This window comes from Capra hircus, chromosome 14, assembly GCF_001704415.2.
Source record: "Capra hircus breed San Clemente chromosome 14, ASM170441v1, whole genome shotgun sequence".
Lineage (NCBI taxonomy): Eukaryota > Metazoa > Chordata > Mammalia > Artiodactyla > Bovidae > Capra > Capra hircus.
The window spans coordinates 39,827,907-39,836,594 of NC_030821.1; positions in this window are offsets into that span (position 1 = coordinate 39,827,907).

An 8,688-nucleotide genomic window follows, 5' to 3' on the forward strand; every position below is an offset into this window, starting at 1 on the left:
GGAAATGGCAACCCACTCCAGTATTCTTTCCTGGGAAGTCCCATGGGCAGAGGAGCCTGGTTGCCTATAGGCCATGGGGTCACAAAAGAGTTGGCTACAGTCCGTAGAGTCGCAAAAGAGTTGGACTAAACAAGAGCAAAAGTCAAAAACAGCATTAGATGGAAAGAGATGGGTTGCTACTCTTCAACCCATTTGGACAAAAAAGAGAATAAATTCTTACTCTCCTCCATGAGATCTGTTCAATCACTGCCCCAAAAAGGAAGAAAGCATTATTTACATGTTATAAGAAAATCAAGCACGGAGCATAACGTTAATAACAGTTACTTTTGTACATGTATTCAAGTTCCTCAGTCAAAACAGAGTCATCCCCAGTACTCACTGTTTTAGTTAAATGTTTCAGGTATATCTTTCTCTTAAAGAGTTTAAAATATTTTGGATGGATTCATTCTTATTCCCACACATACACATACAAAGACTGTGGATTGGCCTGGCTGACTCACTATTATTCCATGAAGAACTTTGGGGTTCCTAAGATACATGGGTGGATCAGTAGTGGGTCATAAGCTTTTAGAAATGAAGGGGATGGGCAAAAACAACCTTCATTTGTTAATGATGAAATTCAACTGGGAGAAAGTGAATGATTTCCTGATGGTCCCAGTAGCCCTTAGTAGCAGAGTTGTGCTTGTAATACTGTTGACTCCGACTCCAGGGGTCTTTCTGGTTTTTGTTTTTTTTTTCAGGGGGTTTTAACACATGTTCCACCAAGCTTAAAGATAAGCTATGATGGCTACTGCCTCTGCGGGGAGTTGAATGTTAACTGCAGCTAGCAATTCCAGGTTCCCAAGGTGGCATCTGCCCCCAGCAGATCTGTCAGCTGCTGGTGGAAAGCAGATTAACTCAAGCATCTTTAGATGAGGACTGGGCAACAATTTGTCTTTTCCTTCAACCAATCTGATTTTAATTAGACTTCTCCATTTGTAATTCTGCAGCAGAACCATCATGTCTTAATATTATGCTTTATGCATCTTATCACTCACAACTTTCACATTGCAAAAAGTAAAGCAATGAAAAGATGTTAGTTGGATTCCCTATCTTATTTTATTCCCTCATTATCTGAAAGCACTAACTTTGGATAACAAGAAAAATAATCATTGAAGACCCAGCCAGAGCATGCGTGAGTGCTAAGTTGCTTCAGTTTTGTCCCACTCTCTGCAACCCTATGGACTGTAGCCTGCCAGGCTCCTCTGTCCATGGGACTCTCTAGGCAAAAATACTAGAGAGGTTGCCATGCCCTCCTCCAGGAGATCTTCCCAAACCAGGAATTAAACCTACATTTCCTGAAACTCCTGCATTGCAGGCATATTCTTTACCATCGAGCCACCTGGGAAACTCCAGCTGCAGCATACTGAAAGTCAAAATTCTTCAGAACTGGATGCTGTTTTGAAGGATGTAGTATCCACTATTAAAAATCTCTCCTATATTCATAGTTACTCTTAATGGCTTCATATCTCTCCATAACTTACAGAATTCATCTTTTATTTTTTATTGTGGTAAATATACATAACATAAAATTCAGCATTTTAACCAGTTTTAAGTGTACAGCTCAATGGAATAAATACATTTACATTGTAACTGTCGCCATTATCCTTCAGGGATTTTTTTTCCCCAAATTGAAACTCTGTGCCCATTAAACAATAACTTTCCATTATCTCCTCCCCTGAGTCTCTGGCAACTACTGTTCTACCTTCTCTTTCTATGACTTTGGCTATTCTAGGTACCACATAAAAGAATCATATATGATTTGTTCGTGTCTTCAAGGTTCATCCACACTGCACCATGAGTCAGAATTTGCTTTCTTTTTAGGACTGAATAATAGTTCATATCAATAGTATGTATGTACTATGCTGAGCTTAGTCACTCAGTCGTGTCAGACTCTTTGCTACCCTGTGAACTGTAGCCTGCCAGGCTCCTCTGTCCATGGGATTCTCCAGGAAAGAATACTGGAGTGGGTTGCCATGCCCTCCTCCAGGGGATCTTCCCAATCCAGGGGTCAAATCCAGGTCTCTTGCACTGCACGTGGATTCTTTACCATCTGAGCCACCAAGGAAGCCCAAGAATACTGGACTGGTTAACCTATCCCTTCTCCAGGGAATCTTCCCAACCCAGGAATCGAACCCATGTCTCCTGCTTTGCAAGCAGAGTCTTTACCAGTTGAGCTACCAGGGAAGCCCATGTACGTACATTTTGTTTATTCATTCATCTGTGGATGGATTGCTTCTACCTTTTGGTTATCTTGAATAATGCTGCTATGAGCATGACTGTACAAATATCTCTTTGAGCATCTGCTTTTAATTATTTTGGGTGTATACCCAGAAGTGGAATTGCTGCATTATTTGGCAATTCTATTTTTAAAATTTTGAGGAAAAACCACACTGTTTTCCACAGCAGTTGAACAACTTTATATTCCCTCCATGAGTGTACAAAGTCCAATTTTTCCCTTAGCTACATCCTCTCCTACAGTTGCAGTTTCTGTTTTGGCTGTTTTTTTTTTTTTTAATAATAGTGATCTTAATGGGTATAAAATTATATCTCATTTTGGCTGTGATTTACATTTCCCTAATGATTAGCGATAGTAAGTTTGTTCATGTGCATATTGGCCATTTATATACATTCTTTGGAGAAATGTTTATTCAATTATTTGCCCATTTTTAAATTATTTTTCTTCATTGTTGAAACTTAAGAGTTTTCTGTATATTCTGGATATTAACCCCTTATCAGACATATGACTTGCAAATATCTTCTCTTATTCCATGGATTTCTTTCTCACTCTGCTGATAATGTCATTTTTGATGTAGCCTAATTTTGTCTTTTTTTTTTTTTTTTTTTTTGCTGCCCATGCTTCTGGCATCTTTCCAGAGAACCATTGCCAAGTCCAAGATCATGAACATTTGCCCTGTTTTCTTCATAAAATTTTATAGTTCTTATATGATCTTTTGACCTATTTTCAGTCAATTTTCAATATGGTATCAAGTAAGGATCCAGCTTTGTTGTTTTGCATTTGAAGAGCCAGCTTCCCCAACATTTGTTGAAGAAGTTGTCCTTTCCCTACTGTACCCTTGTTAAAGGTCATTTGACCATATATGTGCGGTTTGTATCTGAGCTCTTTATTCGTCTACTCCATTGGTCTATATTTCTACCTTTATGTTGGCACCACACTGTTTTAATCACTGTAGTTTGTAGTAACTTTCAAAATTAATGAATATGAAATATCCACATTTGTCCCCCTTTTTAAGACTGTCTTGGCTATTTGGGTTTCCTCAAGCTTCCACAATGGATTTTTCTGTTTCTGCAAAACCAGTGTTTTCATAGGGATGACATTGAATCTGAAGATTTCTTTGAGTATTTTTGCCATCTTAATAATATTATTATTTTTTTAATCCATGAACACAAAGTGTCTTTCCATTTATTGCTGTCTTCTTTAATTTCTTTCAGCAATATTTTCTAGTTTTCAGTACATAAATCTTTTGTCTTCTGGGTTAAGTTTATTCCTCAATATTTTTTATCTTTTTCATATCTTTTTCATGATATTGTAAATGGAATTGTTTTCTTAATTTCCTTTTCTGATCATTCACTGTTAGTGTTTAAAAGTGCAAATGATTCTTTCGCATTGATTTTGTATTCTGAAACTTGTTGGATTTATTTAATAGTTCAGTGTTTGGTGTGTGTGTGCTTCAGGATTTTCTACATATAAGAGTTCTCATCTGTGAACATATAAGAGATAATTTCACTTCTTTTCTGATTGGAATGCCTGTATTTATTTACGTTTTACTTTCCCAATTGTTTTGGGTAGGACTTCCAGTACGTGTTGAAGTCTTACCCAAAAAAGTGGTTAAAGTGGGCACCCTTGTCATGCTCTTGACCTTAGTAAAAAGCTTTCATTATTTACCAATTAAGTATCTTGGCTGTAGAATTTTTATGTACGGCCTTTATCATGCTGAGGCTATTTCTTTTATTATGGAGATTTAAAAATCCAAGGAAAGAACCATTCCTACAAGAGGTTGATTTTGCTTTGGTTTCCCTGAATTGAAACCTAGCCATGTCCAATGTATGACTAACAGAACTGGCATAAATTGTACTGGCTGAGACACTTAAACTTGACCTTCAAGGATGGAGCAGGGAAGTGTAAGAGGGAAACTTGGGTCCCCTGGACACCACTTTCACTGCTTTAATTAGTGAAGAAGTCTTACCGAAGACTTGTAATTTTATTCAAGAAGCAGCACTAAGGGTATAGATTTGTCCGAAATGAAAAATTGAATCCCCACATAGGACAAAAAACCTTAATCAATCAAGATACTAGCCTAAAGCTAAGGGAAAATGAATGAGTATTGTAATGAAGGAAGTCATAAATAAACCAGCATATCTAGTGGGAGAAATAACTAGTAGGAGAAATGAAAACTGTAACCTTTACCTATGTTTCTTAGCTTGTTCTGTAGTGTAACTAGTTTTGTCTCCATTCCATACTTACACTATAATATTGTATTGTGTTGTATTGAGAGTGTTAAATTTCCATTTGCTTTACAGTTTGTAGCACATCAAAGAATCTTGACCAGATTAGGAGACAAGGATATTACATGGTAGACCCCGATCTTGAGAAAAATTTTAGAAACCACAATCCCTGGGAATGTACTTCAAGCAAATCTCCATTTGAGAATGGAGAATGGCTATAGCTAAATATACAACTGTAGCATAATAGCATATCAGTATCAGTATCAGTTCAGTCACTCAGTCATGTCCAACTCTTTTGACCCCCATGGACTGTAGCACACCAGGCTTCCCTGGTCATCACCAACTCCCAGAGCTTATTCAGACTCATGTCCATCAAGTCGGTGATGCCATCTAACCATCTCACCCTCTGTTGTCCCCTTCTCCTCCCACCTTCAATCTTTCCCAGCATCAGGCTCTTTTCCAATGAGTCAGTTCTCATCAGGTAGTATTGGAGTTTCAGCTTTAGCATCAGTCCTTCCAACGAATATTCAGGACTGATTTCCTTTAGGATGGACTGGTTGGATCTCCTTGCAGTCCCAGGAACTCTCAAGTAGCATAACAGCATATAGAGCTGGATTTTCACCACTGCACATAGTTGAAGAGAATGGTAGGTTAAGCATACCATATTATAAAAATAAACTTAGTGTTGCTCTTCCACTAGGAATTCCCACTAGACAACACAACTAGCATTGATGTCACCAACCAGAAATCCCAATCTCTCTTTCCTTCCCCTGTCCTGCAAACCACAATCACAATCCTATATAAGACTGAGCAAAGGAAAGAAGGAGAAAATAAGACTTATATGATGAAAAATAACTCCCTTCCCTTTCTGAAGCTAAATGTACATTGGGAGGAAAGGTAATGAGGTGATAAATCTGAGAGAAAGAACCGTGAAAAATAAAGGTGGGGGAAACTCAGTTTATATTTACATTGTCATTGATTCTTTTGCAACCCCATGGACTTTAGCCTGCCAGACTCTGTCCATGGGATTCCTCAGGCAAGAATGCTGGAGTGGGTTGCCATTGCCTTCTCCAGGGGATCTTTCTGACCCAGGGACTGAACCTGCATTGGCACGCAGATTCTTTACCCCTGAGCCACTAGGGAAGCCCCCGTATTTAGATTACATTCTATTAAATTAATTTCACTATTCAAGAAACATTTACTGAGATCTTAGCTACTGTTCTAATTTCTGAGAAAAGAAAAAGAAAAAACTTTGGACAATCAGACAGACAGAACTGTAAGTAAAAAACATTACAACACAATATGATAAAAGGTAGTGGAAAGCGGAGAGGAAAAGGACTCACCACCTGTCCTGCCAGATGAGGGCAGACAGCAAGGCTTCCTGGAGGAGGTGTTACTCAAATACACCTTGAAGAGCAGAAGTTGGATTCTGAGACAGAAAAGATAGAAATAAACATTCTCAGGAGAGAAAATAGAGGTACAAGAAGTTTTATGTTTTTAGGAGCCTTTCCTTTATCTATAAAGTTTGAATATTTTCTGAAGGAGAGCTACTGGGATGATTTCTGGAGAAGAACAATGTGGAGCTGTATGTGCTTTTCACATAGATCACTCTGGCAATACTTCTAATATGAATGAGGAAGGTGGTCACTTTACGGAGGGAAATCAATTAAAAAGATGAATCAATAAGCAAGGCAAGGAGGGACCAAGGACTGGACTAATGCAGTGACTGACCTTGAGGCTGAAGTGGAGGAGAGGCAGTTGTGCTGAGAATTAAGGAAGCATCTTTGAAAAGCTTGGAGTTGGAGAGAAGGGTGGTGATTCTATGATAGCTCTAATTTTCCTGAGATGAGAAGCTTTTAAAAGGAACAGACTTACTATAACTTCTTGTTTAGATACAGAAACATTAATTTTATTGTGGAGTTACCATAGTACATCGGGAAGACACAGGTTCCAGAGCAACACTTAACGTATAAGTTATGGCTCCCAAACAGACAGGCTGATGATACTGAAAATGTTTCTCAGCCTCCCCTAGCTTCAGCTTTCTCATATGCAAAATAGAAATAGTAATATTTCCTAGTTATGATAAGATCACTAGAAAGATAAAATATGATAGTCCTTAAAATAATTGGTACACAGTCTGGTTGGCCCATAGCAGATCCCCACAAAATGTTGGCTTTCTTCCTCTCATTTATTCTCATTATTAATAATGAGGTGTATGACAATAACATGGTCATTTTGCTAACTAAATGTGCTTTTTAAACATTAGAAATATATTTATATATTTGTATAAATATGTAATATATATACTATATATATGGGGCTTCCCAAGTGACGTTAACAGTAAAGAACTCACCTGCCAGTTCAGATATATGTAAGAGATGCTGGTTCAATCCCTGAGTCGAGAAGATCACTTGGAGGAAGGCACAGCTACCCACTCCAGTATTGTTGCCTGGAGAATCCCATGGACAGAGGAGGCTGGCAGGCTGCAGTCCATAGAGTCACACAGAGTCTGACACGACTGAAGTGACTTAGCACACACGCACACTGTATATACATATTATATGTTGTATACTTTATATATAATATATTTGGCTTTTTATTTTTTTCAAAGCTCCATTTAAAGAAAAAAATAACTCTCCTTCAGACAACCCATTGTTTTAGTCCTCCAAGATATTTTAAAACTATGCAAAACTGCAATTTTGAGTATGTGTCTCTCTCCCTATCTGGAGTGTAAACTCCTGAGGGATTATTAATATATAGCATTCCCATTATAGGGCTTTTGCATATAATTTTAAAGTCGTTTGCTCTACTGACTGCCCTAACTGAGCACTTCCCATGTTTTAAATTATATAGAAATGATAAATGCACAGAATTTGAAAAATACTGATACCATCCTCTTTCTTGTTATATCTTAACAGCACAATCTCAAACTTTTTGTTTTGTAGTCATCTTGTTTACATGCCCGAACCCCAGTCTAGTCCAGCTCCTGATCCTGTTGGAACCCATTTTTCTGCATCAAAAGTATATCTTTCCAAACTATTATCTGTATAAATATGTGTATGTTTATGTGTGTTTGTATCTTTAAACAACCCACAGTGTGCTTTGGCATATGAATTTTAAAACTGTATCCTGCTTTTAATTCTTCCTCCTAATTCTTTCATGTGATTTTATGTTTCTGTACACACCATGTGATCCTAATTCATTCCTGGAAATTGAATTTATTGCTTTTGACTTATGTATGAAAACTCAAGGTATGTAGATACTTTATTTTACATATCTTTTTTCTTGATTGGTAGCATTTATGCTTCTCCTTTGCTTTTTCATGCAACACTACCATGAATATATTCATACACATTTAATCAATTCTAGGCTAATGTAATGAGAGAAGTAATTATGCCTCAAAGTATCTGTCAAAGGCAGAATGGGTGAAAAAAGAATGGAAAGGGATTTTCTGTTTCTTTTCTGTTTTTCCTTATATAATTATTTTCACAGAGCCCACCGAAGTGATAATGTTTCATCAGCAGGCAAGAAAAGCAAGAGAATTTATAGAATTTATCTATAAGAAACTCTACCTCAGTGGAGGAAGGTGGCACAGGAATTATATCTCCCTTGATAATCAGTATACGCTCCTGCACAGAAATAATCCAGTTGATATTTTTCTTTTTTTAAGAAGCATCTACTACATAAGAGCTTCAGAGAGGTAAAAATAGAGGTAGCAGAACAACAATAAACATACAAAACTTTTCTATCATCATGAAGACATCTTATGCTGCTTTTTATAGACCCACCAATCTTTCTCCCTACCAGGGATCCTCTCAGACACCTGACAACCAGGAGTCTGTTTTCCATCCCCACAACCTTGTTCTTTTGAGAATGTTATATAAAAGGAAACCTACAAATGGAATGTTGTATAAATGATTTTTCACTCAGCCAAACCCCCTTGAGATCCACCCTAATTTTACACATCCGTTTGTTCCTTTTCATTTGTTCCTTTTCATTGGTGACTGGTATTTGATAGAATAGTTACACTTCTGTCCAATGACTGTTTACTCAGAGAAGGTCATTTGGGTTGTTTGTAATCCAGGGCTATTACAAATAAAGCTGATGTGCTCCATGCAAAGTCACTTCATTTGTGTCTGACTCTTGGCAACCTTATGAATGGCAGCCTGCCAGGCTCCTCTG